The sequence below is a fragment of the Peromyscus maniculatus genome, chromosome 4 (assembly GCF_049852395.1).
Source record: "Peromyscus maniculatus bairdii isolate BWxNUB_F1_BW_parent chromosome 4, HU_Pman_BW_mat_3.1, whole genome shotgun sequence".
Lineage (NCBI taxonomy): Eukaryota > Metazoa > Chordata > Mammalia > Rodentia > Cricetidae > Peromyscus > Peromyscus maniculatus.
The window spans coordinates 56,162,918-56,181,786 of record NC_134855.1 but is presented as its reverse complement, the minus strand read 5'-3'; the positions used below and the strand labels follow the sequence as shown (position 1 = coordinate 56,181,786).

Here is an 18,869-nt window from a genome sequence, read left to right as displayed (position 1 = left end):
ACTAGAATTTACAGTGTAGAGATCATAGCCATGTGAGCCCATCTTCATTCTGCATATTACTAAGCATATTCTATATAACGAGGGGTCACTTACCATCAGGTTAACAGAAAATGGATCCCTTAGCATTTTGTTCTCTTCACTCTATTGAAAGAAGTCTTAAGGGGATCTTCAGTTCTTAGAAAACTGTCAAGTGCTGGGTTCACACTTAGAAAGTAATTCTGTGGTGGCTTTTTCAGTTCTCTCTATCATACAAATACACCAAAATCTTTATTCACATTTATTAGCTTTTTCAAGATAAATGTAGTAATTAGCATTTACAAAAATATGAATTTTATTTTGTTTAGATTTTAAAATGCGCTTTTATAGAGTTTCATAGTTTTTCTCCCCATTACAGATGTCTTTTGTCAATAAACCATTGTTCTCTCTAATTTCACTAGATTTTTTTTTCTTACTTGTGTATTTTATATTTCTTGGTTAATTTTCACCACTAGGGCTGGTGCTTCAAATGAATAAAATTAGGAGACAGAAAAGCAATGGAAAAACTATATTAACTGCCTAGAATAAAGATAGAGGGTAGAAGAGAGAGACAAGCAGCAAACTTTTCAGCAAGTGAAATATTTAATAGCAGTAAGGGAACAAAAAAAGGACAGAATTCTCTGAAAGACAAACAATATTGTGTGTCTTGATAACATAATAATCACCTTTAAAGTGCTACTTTACTAGCTCAGCCCACATGTGCATTGTATTGTAATAGATAGACACATTTATCAAAATGAATGTTTTCAAATATAGGCCTATATTTATCTAGAAAAATAGCTACACTGATAATCAGGAATTGTGCACTAACTATGGCACGAGTTGAGCGAGGCTGCTGCTGAGTGTTTAATTCCCCTCCTCTCGTTCATCCTGTATTAGGCAGGGATGATGTTTGTCCTATAACTAGCCATCAAGACTATCTCAACAATAAATAAGGAAATACAAGAAACACGTCAGTCTTGTAAAAATTTAACGCCAAATAAGAAAAGTTTAAAGCCTTTAAGACACTCATTTAAGGACATATTGTGTCACTAACAGAATATCTACTGAATGTTTTAATTTCAGTGATTTTAGGCAAACTAGTTGAAATGTAGGCTATTTAAAATGGAATGGAACCTCAGTTAGGAGCAAGTCCAAGCAGCACTGTGGTCCTTCGTTTCAGTTGGCACCTGACAATATTAGGTGCAGGGACTGTCTACGTATTGAAATAAGCACAGCCATTCCATAAAGAGGCTTCCATTATTTATATTGTTGGTCCTCTCCTCATCTCTCGGAAAGCACAAGTACAATGAGATCCTGGAACAAATGAGCTTATTAAGATCATGCTTAGACATATCGTTTTTCAAATCACACTCTACAAGACAGATATGCTGGCAAAGCTGTAATAAATGTCAAGGCTCAAGGCATCCACCATTCTTTTCAGCAGCCGGTGGCTTGGCTAGAAAAGCTTTCCATAAATTTTAGCGCACACCTGTCAAATGGCAGGTGTGATAGTCTGCTATCACAGAGGAGCCTGAGCTGTGATTTCTGGGCCGGCAGCACTGTCATCGTTTTCAGAGCAATCCTGTGCTTTTCTCTGTTTGTGACCAGAGAAATCCCTGTGATCACACTGGGACTCCGCACATCCTGGCAGATCTGCCAGTGGTACTCAACACATCGAGAATTATTTTAGATTGCATGCCATGAGGTGTTACTTCCCATTTGCTAACACAATGGGGTTTCAGGACCATGACAACTGGAACACATTCATTTGTATATAAGATTTGTCCTTGTTGTGGGTACAGAAAGGTGATCTATCTTCCCTAGACCCCTTCCGTCTTCCACCAATCCTCTACCTGGAAATGCTGCAATGTCAATCATGTGGTGTGTTTTCTTACACAGAAAACAGAGGAAGGGAGCCTTTATTTTGTTTCAGTGAACTTAACTTGCAGGCTATAAATAAACTTATTTGAAATAAAATTGTTTCCTATATGCACATGTGTGTATGCTTAGAACATTCATGAAGGAAAACTAAACTATTCAAGATGGCACTCAAGAGAAAAGAATATTTAGATAAGTGAGTCAAAGTTCTTCCTTTCTCTTCTCTGTATATTATGGTAATGCTTTGATCTCTAAGATGATAACATAGTTACATTTTCTTTGTGTAATAAAAAGGGAAATTTTAAACCAAGAAACCTAAATATTAATGTCAAAAAGAGAGCAGGATGCTGAAGAGGATACCATGATGAATAGCACTATATAGTTAAATAATGTGTGCTTTCATACACAATTTATACCCAAATCTCATAGAAACTGGACAGGGTGATTAGATCAGATATTTGCATACAATTTGCATAGGCAAAATCTGAAATTCAATGAAGTTCAGTGATGTGCTAAAATTTCTTGTTAAGTTTCTAAATGAAGATTATGACCTGGGTCCTCAGACACCAAATGGAAACTCAGGCTCCCCCAAGCTCCTGTCAACACTGCTTTCTGCTTTGAAAGTAACAATGGATTTTATTTTCTGTTTGTAAATTTTTCATACATTTGTGCAACATGTCTATATTTCAAACTACCAATAGCTAGGGTTTTATATGAATAAAATAGACCAATTACTTTGTGGAACTGTTCAGTCATAAACAGAAATTTAGATTCTGGAACATAAACAGAAATTCTATTACTAAGCTTCCCATTGAAGAAGAAATAACTGTAATTATGTTTAGCACAATAACTTTTTTTTTCCAAAATCATGGCAAGTACCATGCCTCTGGCTTGTCAAGTAATGGATGTCTGCCATCTGAATGTCATTTAACTACAATTGCAATGTGGAAATATTAGTTTCTAGTATGGTCTAATTTATGGAATTAATAACAAATCAGCAGTTATGTACAGGCACATTTAAAAAATATCTTTACTCAAAAAACCAATAATTACTCAGTGAAACATTAGCATGAGAATTTCAGTACTACTCACCTTTCCAGTCCTTTGCTGGGATGTCTCTGCTTTGCTCTGATCACACCATAATTCCCAATTATCTTCCTTCCTTTCAAATTGATTCTGTAAAAATGTTTTCAAGAAAAGGATGTTGAAAGGGGTCTCTAACCTCACATTTACACCTACAGTTATGGAACTTAAACAGTAACATCCTCGTATCTCCGTATTAGAGTACGATGTACCTGCACAGAAAATGTTAGGTCATCTCAAATCCACATGTGGAATCATAGCTGTTGGCAGTACTGGTCCTCAAACCTGTGTTCCTAGCACTCTTTGGAACTAGATGGAAATCCTAGTAAACATTACAGGTAATTAAAAACTTGAAACAGTGTTAAGCACTAGCAATCACAGCCACTAAACAGTGGGGTCTCACATACCTGGCAGAAGCACCTCTCTGCCTATGGCTTTCTCATTGTCTGCCCCTCTGAACTGAATCACAAGGCAAACTGCAAGCAAATCCTTGATCTCCCTCTACTCCTGTGGCTGTTCCTTGTGCCTCTTAAAGAAACATCAACTTAGACAATTTTTAGGGCATGTTCCCTTCAGCACTCTGACCTCCACTAAACTCATCATTAACTGATGTAAATGTAATGTTACATCTTGTGGTTTTTGGAAGCAAAGATGTGAAGGTACATAGGGTGTCATAATTACTGTTTTATTGCTATGAAGAGACACCACAACCAAGGCAATTTGTAGATGGAAGCATTCATTTGGGGTTTGCTTAGAGTTTCCAAGGATTAGTAAGTTAACATCATGTGGGTTCATAGGCTCCCAGCAGGCAGGCATGGTACTAGAGAAGTAGCAGAAAGCTTTAAAGCCTCAATTGCAGGCAGAGAGAGAGAGAGGGGGGAGGGAGGGAGGGAGAGGGAGAGGGAGAGGGAGAGGGAGAGAGGGGGAGGGGGAGGGAGAGGGGGAGGGGGAGACTGAGCCTGGCATGGGCTTTTGAAATCTCAAAGCTCACCCTCCAGTGACACACTTCCTCCAACAAGGCCACACTTACTCCAACAAGGCTACACCTCTAAATCCTTCCCAAACAGTTCCACTAAGTGGGGACCAAGCATTCAAATATATGAGCCTATGGGGGCATTCTCATTCAAACCATCACATGGGAGAGCTCATCACAAAACCCTCTGAGAAGCTGTCTCCTTCCTTCCCAGGTATGTCCACTGCTAAGTCTAGCCCAGTGATACTTGGGAGTGCCCAGTCTCTTCCTATGAGTGCTGGTTGACAGGAATGTCCTCTCCTGGCCATGACTGAAATTTCTTTTTGCTGTACCTTCTCCTAATGTGCTCAGATCTTCACCACGGTTTCCCATCTAGGGCCCCCTTTACCCACTAACTAGAGGAGTTGAGGAGCACAGTTTTCTGTTTCTGGCAACTTAGAGGCAAGAGATATAAAGTTACCATCACATTGAGGAAGCAATTTCCATTTTGATATTTGCTTTTTTCCAACTTGTTTCTTAGAAATACTTATTCACTAAGTGCTAGATAATCTTAAAGCTTTCGTTAATTAAATCATTTAATCTGAAAAATAACTGTAAGAGACAAGTACTGCAGTTACCCACATGTTATACACAAGAAAACTGAGGCCACAGATAATCTATTGAACTTGGCCAATAACAACAGAGTTAGCATCATCAAGCGTTGGCATTTGTGGGATGCTATTTCCTTCACTGGCTTCTCTGTCCATCTGTTCTTACCTAAAATGCTGAAGTTCAGACATCTTCCCAAGACAAACATTCAATGTAGAGAAATGCATTTTATAAATCATCTTTCACCTGTCCTAAGAAAACAGCACTCCAACCAATCCCAGCTGGTCTTCTTAGGACTTTGCAAGAAAATTCCTGCTCTTTATACACATGGGCCTTTCTTTCTTTCTTTCTTTCTTTTCTTTTTTTTTTTTTAGGTTCAGTCAATATCAGTTTATTTGGTTTTTTTTTTCTTCTTTTATTTTATTTTACAATACCATACAGTTCTACATATCAGCCACGGATTCCCTTGTTTCCCCCCCCCCTTCCTGACCCCCTCCCCTTCCCCCCAGCCCACCCCCCATTCCCACCTCCTGCAGGGGGCCTTTCTTTTTCATAGCTACCGAAGATGTCATCTGACAAAGGGTAAAAGGAGATTGTGAACAGGACAGTGAGGTATTCATCATGACTCAACCCTCTGATTGTTGGTGTCAAGGGAGGTTCTGTGGAAGTTCTGGTAACCAACTCATGGCTTGTTTCCACCAGGGACTGAACAGCTAAACCTGGGTCTTTGCCTCCTCCCCTGGCTTTTCCATAGGCTGTTTCCCAGGCCCTGCTCTAGGTCAGAGCAAAGAAAATACTGGTGGTAAAATCTCATTCCTAAGGGATCTCAGTTGGTTCCATTTCAACGGTCTCTGTCATGGACTCCATGGAGTATCTCTATGTTCATATTTTAACTTGCCATCGTTTCACATTCCAATTTTAAGTTGCATGAATCATTCTAGCATCCTCTCTAGCTGATATGCTGATGGCCTAGAAAACAATCACGTTTTACCAAACCAAACTGTCGATCAAAATTTGTAAGTATGTGAATGAAGCAAAGGCAACTATCAATCCAAAGGAAATGCTCATTAGATTCTGGCAGGGAAATCATTAATACTTGAATCATTTCAGGGAAAGTAATCAGGTTCCTGATTAATGCAAACAGTGTGTGCAATCCTGAATGAAATGGGGTTTTCCTGATCCAGCTTTTCGCTCTTCTCTAAGGTAAGGAGAAAGGGACCTATAAATAGCTTCATCACTGTAGTCTCCAGAGCTGAGGAATTTGTTCGGGTGACTCTCAGCTCACCGGGTTCATTTCTCTGATCTTTTGCAACAAAGGCTGAGATCGATGATTACATTTTAAAAATTTCTAAGGGGTTGTTGCATTCAATTTAACCTGAGACTGTAGTTTTTACTTAAGAAGGCATGGGGTAATTTTTTTAAAATATAAAAGCAGCCATTGTTTTAACTGATGAATTGCAAACATGCTTACATTACCCTAACTACAAGCCCAGTCAGCCATCTACTGTCGTAGTTCTTCCTCTTTCATGGAGGTTAAACATCCTAGCCATGTGCCTTAAGTGTTGGGGTCCACAGAGGTTTCCTAGTGAGATCTGAGATTGCTTTACACAGCAGGCCTACATAAGGGGATGGATTGACCGTGTGTGTGTGTGTGTGTGTGTGTGTGTGTGTGTGTGTGTGTGTGTGTGTGTGTGTGTGGTTACCAGGTGTTTGGAAGGGGTCCACACTTGGCTGTGCCTGAGGTGTGCTTTGATCTAGCGGGGAGGGGGGGGAGGGGGAGGGGGGGGGAGGGGTCTTTTGCTCCATCCCTTGGCATTCCTTTAAAAACCCTTTAGCAGAGACAGAAGGGGCTGGTGGGTTTTGACTCAGGCCCTCCTAAGGCTATCCTGTGTTTTTATCTGTTTCTCTCCCCTCTATATTTCTATCTCAATATTTCTCCTTCTCCCTACTCAAGAGTACCCTGGGGGAAAAAGTGGGAGCAAGTCTCCCACACTTAAGGTCTTGGTTCAATTTCCATTTGACTGGGCTTATAAGAAAACACTATGGAAATCTGTGTTACAGACTGCAAGGTGTGTTACTTATCAGGTACAAAAAGACAAAATTGGGCGGGGGTCCTACCACAGAGTAAACCAAATGACACAGTAAGTGAGTCAGTGTGTGAAGTTTTATCACTACCATCATTTACCCTGTGGCAGAAAGAACTGTGCTAATGGAATCATGCTTTCACAGATTAATTTTCATTAATATGTGAGGTAGATGTTACAATATTGCTATCTTAGCGAATACGGGGGGTGCGGGGAGGGGGGGAGCTTAGAAAGAGTGAGCGGCTCAGTCTTCAGACCAGTCATTCAGCCACTCAGCTGTCTCATTAGGACGGGAGTTCTATCCAAAGCCTGGACAGGCTACTGTCAGGGTTGATGTGCTAACTCAGTATAAGCCATGACTCTCTCTCTCTCACCACATGAAGGGAGCCTTTGGGTTAAATAATACATCTAGTCCTTATTTCTTCATTGTGACAGGTTACAGTACATTTACATAACACACACAATCTATTCTCTTTTAAATAAAGGGAATGTTTTATAGTATATCTGTAGTTTTTTCATCTGTTCATATATTAGCACATCCTATTTCATGATAATGGATAAATTTACCTAGATCTAAGTATAATTATGCTAGAGAATACCGTGATGTCCCCATAGTTTGATCTGGCCAAAAATGTTCCTATAAGCAGCTTTTGTTAATGCATTTATTTGTGTATATGTGTACATATACACACAGAAGCATATCTACATTTGTGTATGCATAGGTGTGTGTAAAGAAAGAGAATTAGAAAGTGGAAGCAGTCACTGGACAGAAGCCCCACTGACAGATGGCAAAAGAAGGAAGGCTGGCCAAGTAGACAGACAGAAATAAGCACAACTTGCTGTGAGCTGTTTCATTGTTCCCTCATCCACTGGCAGGACAGGAGAGCATCCACCTCACTCTCAACCCTCCTGATCTAGCAGTTACTGTGATTTTTAGTTTTCATCAATATGTTGATGAGGAAAAAATGTTTCCTCGATATTACATTGTTTTGTATACCCTCACTAGAAAGATTCAAAGATACTAAACCAGAGACTTATATTTTACTTTCTATAAAATATTGATAATATCATTTGTTTTTCTCTTGGGCTTTGCTTTTATTTATTATTTATTTCATAGCATTAAGGCCATTTTGTCAAGGCCTTGGAAAACCTGAAGTTTTTACCCAATTTGCAAGCTACCAATTAGTCTACTATTGATTTATGGATGGTGACTAAATACAATAGACTCCTTGGTCCAAACCAGTGGGCATTTTTTAGCACACCACAGAAAGCATAGATGGCACTATTATATCTTTGTCAGTTCTTCTGACAACAAGTCTAATAGAGAGGTCAGAACTGGATCCAGCTGTGTGGGAAAATGCAGCAGCTTATGCTACAGGAAGGAAACCCAAAGTATTTATGCTAAGCAGTAAAGAATCTTGCCTTTTGATCCAGATAGTGTCTATATATTGAAAGGCTGACTATGCCTTCCTCAAGAGAAAAGTCTGAAACAAAGGGAACATAATGCCTTACTCTAAAGACATACAGCGACACAAAGGACTCCATGGTGACTGGGATCATTTCTCAGCATTTTAATTTAGGTCATTGCATCTGCTTTCTCCTAATCGCTACTTGCAAAATGTATTTTGTCATTGCTTATCTGTTTTTTATGGTCCTTGATTGGACATGCATGCTATTCATCATATATTAAATTCAAATAGCATGGAAAATTTACCCTAAGTGTAGATACAAGCTATTGCTTTGCCCCTGGTCAAAATGAAGAGAGACACTGTCTAATAGATTTATGAATATATGTATGTCATATTTCTCTTGTGCTTTCGGCCTGATGCATTGGGGCTGAAAGGCATGGAAAGAGAAATAAACAGGGGCTTCTTCCCAGCCAAAATAAAACTGAAAGTTCCTAAATCTTTCCTTTCAATGTCAACTTTGTTAATTTGGGGAGTTGGCAGCAGATTCCTGAACAGGGAAAGCTATAGGGTGGGAACAAACCCATTGTTCTGTGGGGCTTAGATGGTCTAACACCTGGGAGGACAGGAAGACAAAGTGCTTGAGGTAGAAGAATACGAGATTTTATACCCAGTGTTGCTAGGCTTGTCCCAGGCACTTAAAGATCCAAAACTAAAACGCTAGCCACACTCTATGTGATGGCTGGTTTTTATGTCAGCTTGACACAAGTTATAGTCATCTGAGAAGAAGGAGCCTTATCTGAGAAAACGCTTCCGTAAGATTATGCTGCAGATAAGCCTGTAGAGCAGTGGTTCTCAACATGTGGGTCATGACCCCTTTTGAACCAATGGCCCTTTCATAGGCGTCACCTAAGACCATCAAAAAACACAGATATTTACATTAGGATTCATAACCATAGCAAAATGACAGTTATGAAGTAGCAATGAAAATAATTTTATGGTTGGGGGGGCGGGGTCACTACAACGTGAGGAACTGTATTAAAGGGTTGCAGCACCAGGAAGGTTGAGGACCACTGCTGTAGAGTGTTTTCTTAATTAGTGACTGATGTGGGAGGACCCAGTCCATTTTGGCTGGTGCTGTTCCTGGGCTGATGGTCTTGGGTTCTAGAAGAAAGCCTTGAGGAGTCATCCAGTAAGGAGCACCCCTCCATGGCCTCAGCATCAGCTCCTGCCTCCAGGTTCCTGTGGTTTGAGTTCCTGTCCCAACTTCCTTCAGTGATGAACAGTGATGTGAAAGTCTAAGCAGAATAAACCCTTTCCTTTTCAAGTTGTTTTGGTCATAGGGATTCATCACAGCAGTGGTAACATTAACTAGAACATTTAACGTCACAGACAGCATGCTCTTCCTGCTAAAGGATGTGAAAGAAAAGGTAGAGGCACATCATAATTGTGGCTTGAATTAAAACCACGCCCTTATGTCTATGTTATGTTTGAATGTTTAGTCCCCAGTTGGTAGAACTATTTGAGAAGGATTAGGAGATATGTTACATGGGGCAGGCCTTAAGGTTTCAAAGACCCATGCCAGGCCCAGTTAGCTCTCTATCTCCTCCTTTCAGATTAGATGTGAACCCTCATTTAGTCAGAGCCATGGCTGCCTGCTGCCATGCTCCCTGCCATGATGATCATGGACTTTAACCCTCTGGAATCATGCGTCCCATAGTAAATACTTCCCCTAATAGGCGGCCTTAGCCATGGTGCCTTAATCGCAGCCATAGAAAAGTAACTAAGACAATATATAGTATCAAGATTTTGCTATTGTATTCCACAGGGCTCTTTTATAAAGCTCATCAGCATCTGCGGTATTCCATAGCTTCTGTCCTTCCAGCCCTTGGATTATTCTGGGCTTTAATCCAAGAAAACAATTTTCAATAGTTTATATCACTGAATACATAAATGATCATGCTTGATCCAGCACACTGTGAGGGTTGGAGGTGGGCACAATGACTAGCATATTCATTTTGCCAGGTACCCTTCTGTGACCTCTCAGGCATTAAAGGGATGAAATACGTTCTAAATAAACCCAGAAGGTAAGAAGCCAGGCAAAGAGTTACTGAAGCATCATGATACAGAGTGATACAGGGACTGACATTTGGGGATGCACATAGGTAGGCTTAACAGTGTGTGAGGCAGCCCAGGTCCTCTTTTGTCTATCTGACAGCTTCTTCACATAAGATGCTTCACACCACACACACACACACACACACACACACACACACACACACACATACACACACCGAGTTTTCCCTCAGTATCTGCAGGATTTATTTTAGAACAGTGGTTCTCAATCTTCTTTATTTAAATTAATTAATTAATTAATTTATTTTTTAAATTACACTCATGATATTAATCACATTTGTGGTATTCATAGATTATATTCGCAGTATTCATTCAATTTTATTTATATATATATGTGTATATATATATATATATAATTTTAAATGTCAAATGTCATTTCTTGAAGGGGGTAGGAGATCTTAAATACAGGCTTACAGCACAATGGAAGGACCCCGGAGGGCAGAAGTTCGCTACTGATGTTTTACAATCTTGCATCTAAGCTGTTAACGCCCATCATTCAGGATACACAGACAAGAAACTTCTCTTAAGCATTCAGGAGGGTGGAACCTGGCAGGGAATTAGCATTGGGAGAATATTAAGGTCAAGGTCCGCAAGCAAGGCAACAGTTACCCAAAATGGGGCCCAGGACCCTGCAGGTCTCCCTTTTATTAAAAAATGAGCTTCTGACTTGGGTTGCGTGGGATGTCAGCAGGTCACCTTACCTGTCATGGAGACGCCTGCCCAGGCCACATAGGTGCTCTGTCTTAGGTTGGTGAGTGCCCCCCAGGCATCACCCATCTCTGAATACTCATTATCATACCGGCTCAATCATGTGTGAGCTGCATGGTTAATTGCTGCCAAAGATCTCAAAGTGGCACTGGGCTTGCAATCTGTGTGTTCGATACAGAAAAGAACAACAGAGGTCCTATCTCACCCATAGACAGTAGGCTAAAGGCAACTGAGCCATTCCCTTCCTTATCGAGCCATACTGTGTGTTGGAGTCCTTGTAAGATAGTATCCCAAAAGCAACTGGAACTTGAGTTTATAAATTTATAATTTTCAAAGCCAATCGAGATGTATATAACTACTAAATTAAATTTATCATGCCCAATAGAATGAAAGATTAACTAACTGTGGTAGTTACTTTTGTTGCCAGGGTCTCCACTGCACTAGCTGAAGTAAGCAATTATGAAATGGTAATCCCAGAAACAGTAGCAGTGGTGTGCGCCATTGTTATACCAGCAACAGCGGCAGCAGCAATGTCAAATTCTCTTCTGGATTGTGTGGACATCCACTGGCATGGATACAACTCCAGGAACATGAACCACCAAGGCCTGTTTTTCTTGATCCCAGCATGACTTTGGCTGGCAGCTCTTCTGGAGAATCCAATCTCATGGCTACAGTTCCTAGGCTTACATTAATGCTTGCCAAAGCTTGCCATATTGGGCTCTCAATCTCCATTGGCATCAGAAGGGTAGATTTTTTTCATGAAGACCTATTAGGTCTCTGTCATGTTGGGCTTCAGCAGCAGCCACAGGGCACGTTCAGTGCTCAGGAATCCAAAGAGGAACCTCATTGTCCTGAGGAAAGACATAAACCAAACTCCCTGGCCACACCAACACTAGATCAGGTCTCCTCCACGTGCTGGTAGAAAGATCCTTCCATCGCTCCAGAGGGTGATTTGCAAGATGAGCCCTCCAGTGCTCATCTGCATCGGATCCTCCAGCAGAATTCACCGATAAACTCCAGCAGAATCCACTGATAAAAAAATTTAAAATATATAAAACAAGGGAAAGAATAGAATGTGGAGAGGAATGATGAGTCCCTAGTTCTCCCTTTTTTAACTTTAGTAAAATGTTTGTTTGTTTGTTTGTTTAATATTTCAATTTTTTCTATTTTTATTTATTTATTATTTTTTAAAATTAATTAATTTATTTATTTTTCTATTATCATCTTGATAGAGTATGTATTCTTATCTTAATAGTGAGATGTTTCATTGAGGCTTGCTCAGTCTCAATCTTCTTAATGCTATGACTCTATAATATAATTCCTCATGTTGAGGTAACCCCAATCATAAATTTGTTTTCTTTACTACTTCATATCTGTAATTTTGCTACTGTTATAAATCATAATGTAAATAAATATCTGATATGCAAGACATCTGATAGTGACCTCCAAAGTGATTGTGACCCATAGGTTGAGAACCACTTATCTAGAACTTTGTAAGATATCAAAATATATAGATGCTCATATTAATGGTGTAATAATTGCATATAACCTGCATATATTCTTCTGAATACTTTAAATTATCTACGTATATTTATTATACCTAATAAAATGTAAGCACTATGGAAATGATTGTTATTAAATACTACTTATGAAATAATTACAAGAAATGATCAGTATTTATTGAGTACAGGTTCAACATCACAGACCTAATTATGTAGTCTACACATGAGACACAGACATGTGATAATCACAAAGGTAGTAGGAACAGGTTTCAGATCTCTAGAGTGGTTGGTACCTAACAGCAGCAAGGTGTGTCTACACATAATTTAATTTGTATTGATTCAGATAGTATTCACACATTGCAAGTTAAGTTTTGCATTTTGGAACCTTCTGGATTTTTTAAAACAATATTTTTGGAATATGGATGGGTGAATCTGCAGACAGGAAAGAATGTATATAAGAAAAGTGGTCCATGTATATTTAACAGCATTTGGTGGAGTCTGCCTCACATTTTCGCTGGATGTCCCTAGTAACTCAGTTCATGTCCGTAGCTTAAGAAAATAATCCTATTAAGTGAGTAGGCAATCAGCCCACAAAATTTGTTGCAGCACTCCCTTTCCTCATAGAGTTTATAGTTTTCATATGGAAATGAAATGAGTATCTAGATAGCTCCAATGCCAGATAGAAGGAGCTTGCCGGTGTAAGAAAATCAACTGAGGATGACTTATACAAATATTTCATGGAGAGAATCACATTTGAAATGATTCCTGAAACCTGAGGTTGTCTATAGATAACAAGAAAGAGTTCCAAGTAGGCTAAGGATCAAGGCCTGGGAGGTAGAGCACTCAAGAAACAAGAAATAATCCAGTTTTGACTATCCACACGTTATAACTAAATCCTTTAGGCTGGAGAAGCAGTGGGACTATGTCACTGAGATGTCTACATTCCCATGCTATGGAAATGTGGTGATATATGGTGTACCCCAATAAAGCTTTCCTGGAGATCAGAGGAAAAGGCCAGCCACTAATTAGACATAGAGATCAGACAGTGGTGGCACACACCTTTAATCCCAGCACTTGAGATCTCATGTCTTTGCATGGGAAGGACACATGCCTTTAATCCCAGGAAGTAATATGGCAGGACACAGAAAGGTATATTGGGTGTGAGGAAATAGGAACTCGCTCACTTGAGGCTGAGGATTTCATAGAGGTAAAAATGTGGCTGCCTTGTTCTGTTTCTCTGATCTTTTAGCTTTCACCCCAATACCTGGCTCTGGGTTTTTTATTAATAAGACCATTTAGCAATGCCACTGTCAGCAACAGAATCCAGGAAGTCATTCAGAATGTCAAAGCACATAGTGTACATTTGAGAAAAGAGATGAAAATTAAAAATGCTGAGGTTGGTCGAGTAAATGGGAGTTGTGGTAGTTGTGGAAATGGGTTGTTTGTAAGGTACATGGTGGGAATAAGAAAGACCAGAGAGGAAAAGAGTAGCAGTTCTCTGTGGATCTCGAAGGACAATGCACTTTATGTGTGGCCCATTTTCATGTTGACATGCACATCCTCTTTTCTTCCTCTGTAAGTTTCTACTTATTGTTGCACTCTTCTCTCTGTCTCTGTCTCTCCCTCCCTCCCTCCCTTCTTCCCTCCACCTCCCCACTTGCCCATATTATTTCCCATTAGCAAAATCTACCATCTTCCACAGCTTGGCCGACAGCTCCTTAGATTCACACCTCTGCTAACACTACAGACCCTGGTGCAGTGTACCAGAGAAAATCAAAGTTCAATTGTTCTTGTTTGAGTGTCAGATGACTTCCATGAGAGTTCAGGGCTAGTCACTAGAGAAAAACAATATTTGAAAAACACAAATACCATCAACTACCTCTAAATATAAACATGGGCACCAAGAGGCAGTCTCCAAGCAGGAGGGGAAACAAACATGGAGGAACTAATGAGGTAGTTGATATTAGGTTGTGGTACCAGGAGAAATGTGCTCAACTGAGTGTGACTGAATGCAATAGGTTCACACCCTGGTGAGTACAGATCCCAACCAACATGGACAAGACATTTAAGAGGTGAAAAGACCTTATTATCTGCAGCAGGCCAGGGTGCATGGGAGTCCTCTCAAAGCAGTGTCCTCTCTGAGTAAATGAAGCATAGGGATTTTATTAGTGGAATCTATACCTATTCATAGTGGTAAACAGTAAAGCAATGGGCGCACTCTTGAGCATGCTCCATTGAAGTTCAGAAGGAAATATTAGAACAAATTCATTGAGCACATATTGGAAAGGTTAAAATGGTTGGCTGTGATGCCTCTGGGGATGCTCAGCTTACAGCATAAAGATTTAGTTAGTGGGAAGCAACAGAAACGACACTTTGATAGTACGTTAATATAAGAATTTGCTTCTAAAAATACCTGTCTTGCTTTGTGACTAACGGAGGAGCTCACATGCTGCCGCCCTTGAGTCCCTCCATGGTTTGGAAGGGTGAGAGGCTATTGAAGAAGGGGGTGCTAGCTGGCGCCATGCACTGAAACGCTTCTCACCTTCCTTGAATTCCCAGTGCCTGCATTCCATGTCTTTATTTCCATTTTGTTCTCATCATCTCAGCCACAGTCAGGACACAAGTGACAGGTTTGACAGGGAAGAAGATCTAATGTTATAAAATAACAGAACGCTTCGGCTTATTCTCTGACATGCCTCTTTCCACAGATCTTCATACCTCTCAGTCCTGAAAAGAGGAATCACACAATCTTGATTTTTGCCTATGAAACGTCAACAGATTCCTGACAGATGTACTCAGGGAAAGAATGTGAGTTGGAGACTTGCAGTAATTGATTTCTGTGCCAAAAAACTGCATCATTCCACCTATTCTGTTTAATATCATTGGGAAAGTATTTTAAAATTTTGCATTTACATGCTTGTACCTTATTTTGTGCTATGACTAAAGTAAACACCTGTCTAGGAAAGGGTGCATTCCATATCTTACTGATCTCGTCATATTCAGCAATATGTTTTGAGTTTCCAGTGGAAGGAAACTGTGTAAATTGTTCATAAACTCACACTATTATTACCAGAGATTCCATCATTTCCTGTAGTCCTAAAATTCCTGAGTTGTCAAGGGTTCTGCAGAAACTTGCTAGAAATGTTTGTATTAGAGAATTCCCATGGCTTCCAGATCTTCTCTATGACCCAGCCACTGTTTGTCAGTGGGATAACTACTAATCAAGGAGAAAGCTAAGCAATTTCAAGTCACTACAAACTAAGACAAAAAAAATTGTTAGAAAATAGAAACAAGGTCATCCTCAGGTTCCATCGAACACAGAGCTGTGCTTCATAGAAATCTTTTACCAAGCAATAAAAAAATAACACATACAGAATTTAGTACAAAATAATTATTTCCTTGTAGCAAAGGAACAAATCACAAAAATGGTTAATTTTAAAGGGATGAGAAAAAGCACAAACAAAATTGTAAATGTGTTACATACAAGCTAAAGAATCATTTTCCAGAGATAATGAACTATATACACTTTTTTGTTACCTCTTTGTGAGATCATGATTTTATAATAACATTTTCCACTAAGAAAGAATAATGATAGTTGTCTCTCCTCTAGAATAGTGGATTGAGATGTATTTTCATTATTGATAATTGAGATGCAACAATGATGGTTGTTCACATTTCCATATATTCTCTTTGTAGTGCTGCCTAGGGTTTGTACCTTCCTACTAGGAATTCTAATAAATCCCATTACCTCTTAAAATATGATATGCATAATACATTTGTAATTGTATGTATTCATTATTAAGGCCATCCCTGACAGGAGAGAACTTCAGATTAGACCTGATGTAAATGAGAGCAGAATCCAGTGCTTAAAATTTTACACTCTGCTACTCAAAATAATTCATCCCAGGCTACTTCTGGCTTTGCATATTTTCACCCTCCCTATTCATCAACTTATGAATAGGTGTGACCTCTAACCTTTAACCTCTCTACTGAGATACCAGGAAACAACTTTTTAGGAGCAAATCTTACTTTGAGTTACCAATGTGAGATGTGGCAGGCACATCAGAAATTTGTCTCCCAAGGTATAGGCAATGAAAGGTCACTGTTAGATGATCACTCTTAGCTGCTGTAGACAGTTTCAGCCACACTTTCTGTTCTCTCTAGTCCTTCCCCTAAGTTGATGAGGTCCAGTAGTTATACAGCCCCAAGGTAGGGTGTCGCCACAGGATTACCTTCACAAGTCCCAGCCTAACATCCTATCTAGTACCTTCACAAATCTGCAAAACTCAGAGAAATCCTCTAAACTCAGATATCTCTCCCCTATAAAGATCATAAATGTAAGGAATTTCCTTTGTTATGTGGGCTGCTGTTGGATTGCCTATCTCAGTTTTTCCACTGTCCAAGTGGCTGGCACTATTAAAGGACTTGCTCACCTGAAATACACCTTTACACTGACCTATAGACCAGCCTGCACAACCTGTTCTTTCTATATCTAAATACTGGTGCTGAAATCTGGGCATAAGCTTAAGAGTGAAAGGCCCATCAGAACCTTGGCAGTAAGACACTAGCCCAAAAGATCTCCAAAGTAAATATACCTCACACTCTACTTCCTTCATCTTGATTCCCAAATTCCATAGCTATACTGGGAGCATCTATGGCAAAGTAAGAATCTTAATGGGTATGGTTAAAATTCTTTTCTTTATAAACTTGGAACCATACCAGCATGTCAACCAACACCAAAGTCATCTTTAGCCTTTGGAGCTAGCCTAAGCAAGTGAGTCTAATGAAGATTAGATTCAATTAGCTTCTCCTGAAGTCTGCCTCTGAATCAAAGATTATGAAATTAAGGAAATGTCTTATTTTCTCTTTATATCTCAGAAGAGTGTTAAGTACAGATGAGTGACAGCCAGGTTAGTGACAGCCAGGATAGTGATAGTCAGATTAGAGACAGGTTAGGGACAGCTGGGTCACACTTCTCCAAACTAGACAAAAGATCACAGGCTGAGGCTGAGCATATACAGCAAAAGGAAATTTAGGCAGGAAAAAAAGGATGGCAGAATAGGAATCCTAAAGACGTTCAGGAATTCAGTATTCCAGAGTAAAAGCAAAGAAAGAATTGTAACTAAAGCTGCCTTTTCTACTCAGTCCTGATTTCATAACACCTGGACATTTATAAACTCACTCAGCAGAAGATGCCCATTGTAAGAGCCACCCATTCCAGGAGTATAAAAGATGTAGCCAATGCTGGTATTGGTCTAAATTGTTCAATGGTGACATGGACAACAGGGATTTCTAATTGACTGATACTCTGGTTGTCTGCTGGGGATGTCCTTCTGTGTGCTGTGAATGTATTGCTCTAATTGGTTGATAAATATAATGCTGATTGGCCAGTAGTCAGGCAGGAAGTATAGTATAAGCAAGATAAGCAGAGAGGAGAATTCTGGGAACAGGAAGGCTGAGGCAGGAGTCACCCACCAGCCAGACACAGAAGAAGCAAGATGTGAAGGCAGAACTGAGAAAAGGACCAAGCCACGTGGCTAAACATAAATAAGAATTATGGGTTAATTTAAGTGTAAGAGCTAGTCAATACTTAGCCTGAGCTAATGGCCGAGTAGTTTTAATTAGTATAAGCCTCTGTATATTTACTTCGTTCCAAGTGGCTGCAGGACTGGTGGATGAGAGAGATTTGTCCTGACCATGGGCAAGGTGGGACACAAGTAAACTTCAGCTACAGTTGTCTTATCTGGAACTTCAAACTCTCTTCCAAAGGGGTTTCTGTCAACAATTGTCCAGTGAGGAGAGGGTGAGCCTGCCTGGGTCACGGGTCCTTGAATCAGGCTGGTGATGCTGACAATATGCTCACAATCTTCAAATGTTTCCTTGGGAGATTATCAGAGTTATTATTTTAATTTGGAAATGTACACTTACAGGGATAGATGGAGTATTAGAGGGAATATTAGGATTGCTATCTAAAATAAACCATGTTCCCCCTCCTCACCATAAGAATAAGAACCCTCACAGTTACAAAAAAAAAAAAATATTGTACTTTTATTTCAACTGCCACTTCATTTTCTAAAGTGGGATCAGGAGAGCAAAGATGAAGATTACATATAATTCTGATACCAGCGGAGTGATACTTGTACAATATCTTTTTTTTTTCTGGAAAAAAAACTAAAATGTACAGGGTTCAGATTCCCATGTATTCACGGATAGCAAACAGAACTACAACACAGTAGCTCAGAGAGTGATCACAAGTCCCGTTTGTTAGAATTCCCAAGGATACCTGTTTAAAATGCAGGAAGTCCAGCTCATGCAGCTGTAAGGGCCTGGCCCTTCTGCATATGGATTCCACAAACCTGTGTGCTGACTAGGGCATCCAAGGATTCCTATAGTATTGCACCAACACTCTTTAAGATAACAAGTGTCCCCGAAAAAGGGAAAGGATGTGCTTCTGAGGCCTGTGGAGAAATTGGTGCAAGTCTCAATCCAGAGC

At 39.8% G+C, this 18,869-nt stretch overlaps 1 long non-coding RNA gene across 2 annotated transcripts; it reads right to left on the bottom strand.

The window, feature by feature from the left end:
- Nucleotides 1-603: 603 nt before the first annotated feature.
- On the bottom strand, nucleotides 604-18,255 carry LOC121828707 (uncharacterized). 2 transcript variants are annotated; one of them, XR_013050320.1, is made up of 4 exons: nucleotides 14,919-15,103; nucleotides 11,290-11,903; nucleotides 2,989-3,072; nucleotides 604-1,332 (listed from the first exon to the last, which is right to left on the bottom strand). It is a non-coding gene; the product is annotated as an uncharacterized LOC121828707 (long non-coding RNA). The 2 variants fall into 2 exon arrangements; XR_013050321.1 differs by lacking the exon at nucleotides 11,290-11,903 and adding an exon at nucleotides 18,023-18,255 and having other exon boundaries at nucleotides 993-1,332.
- Nucleotides 18,256-18,869: the final 614 nt, after the last annotated feature.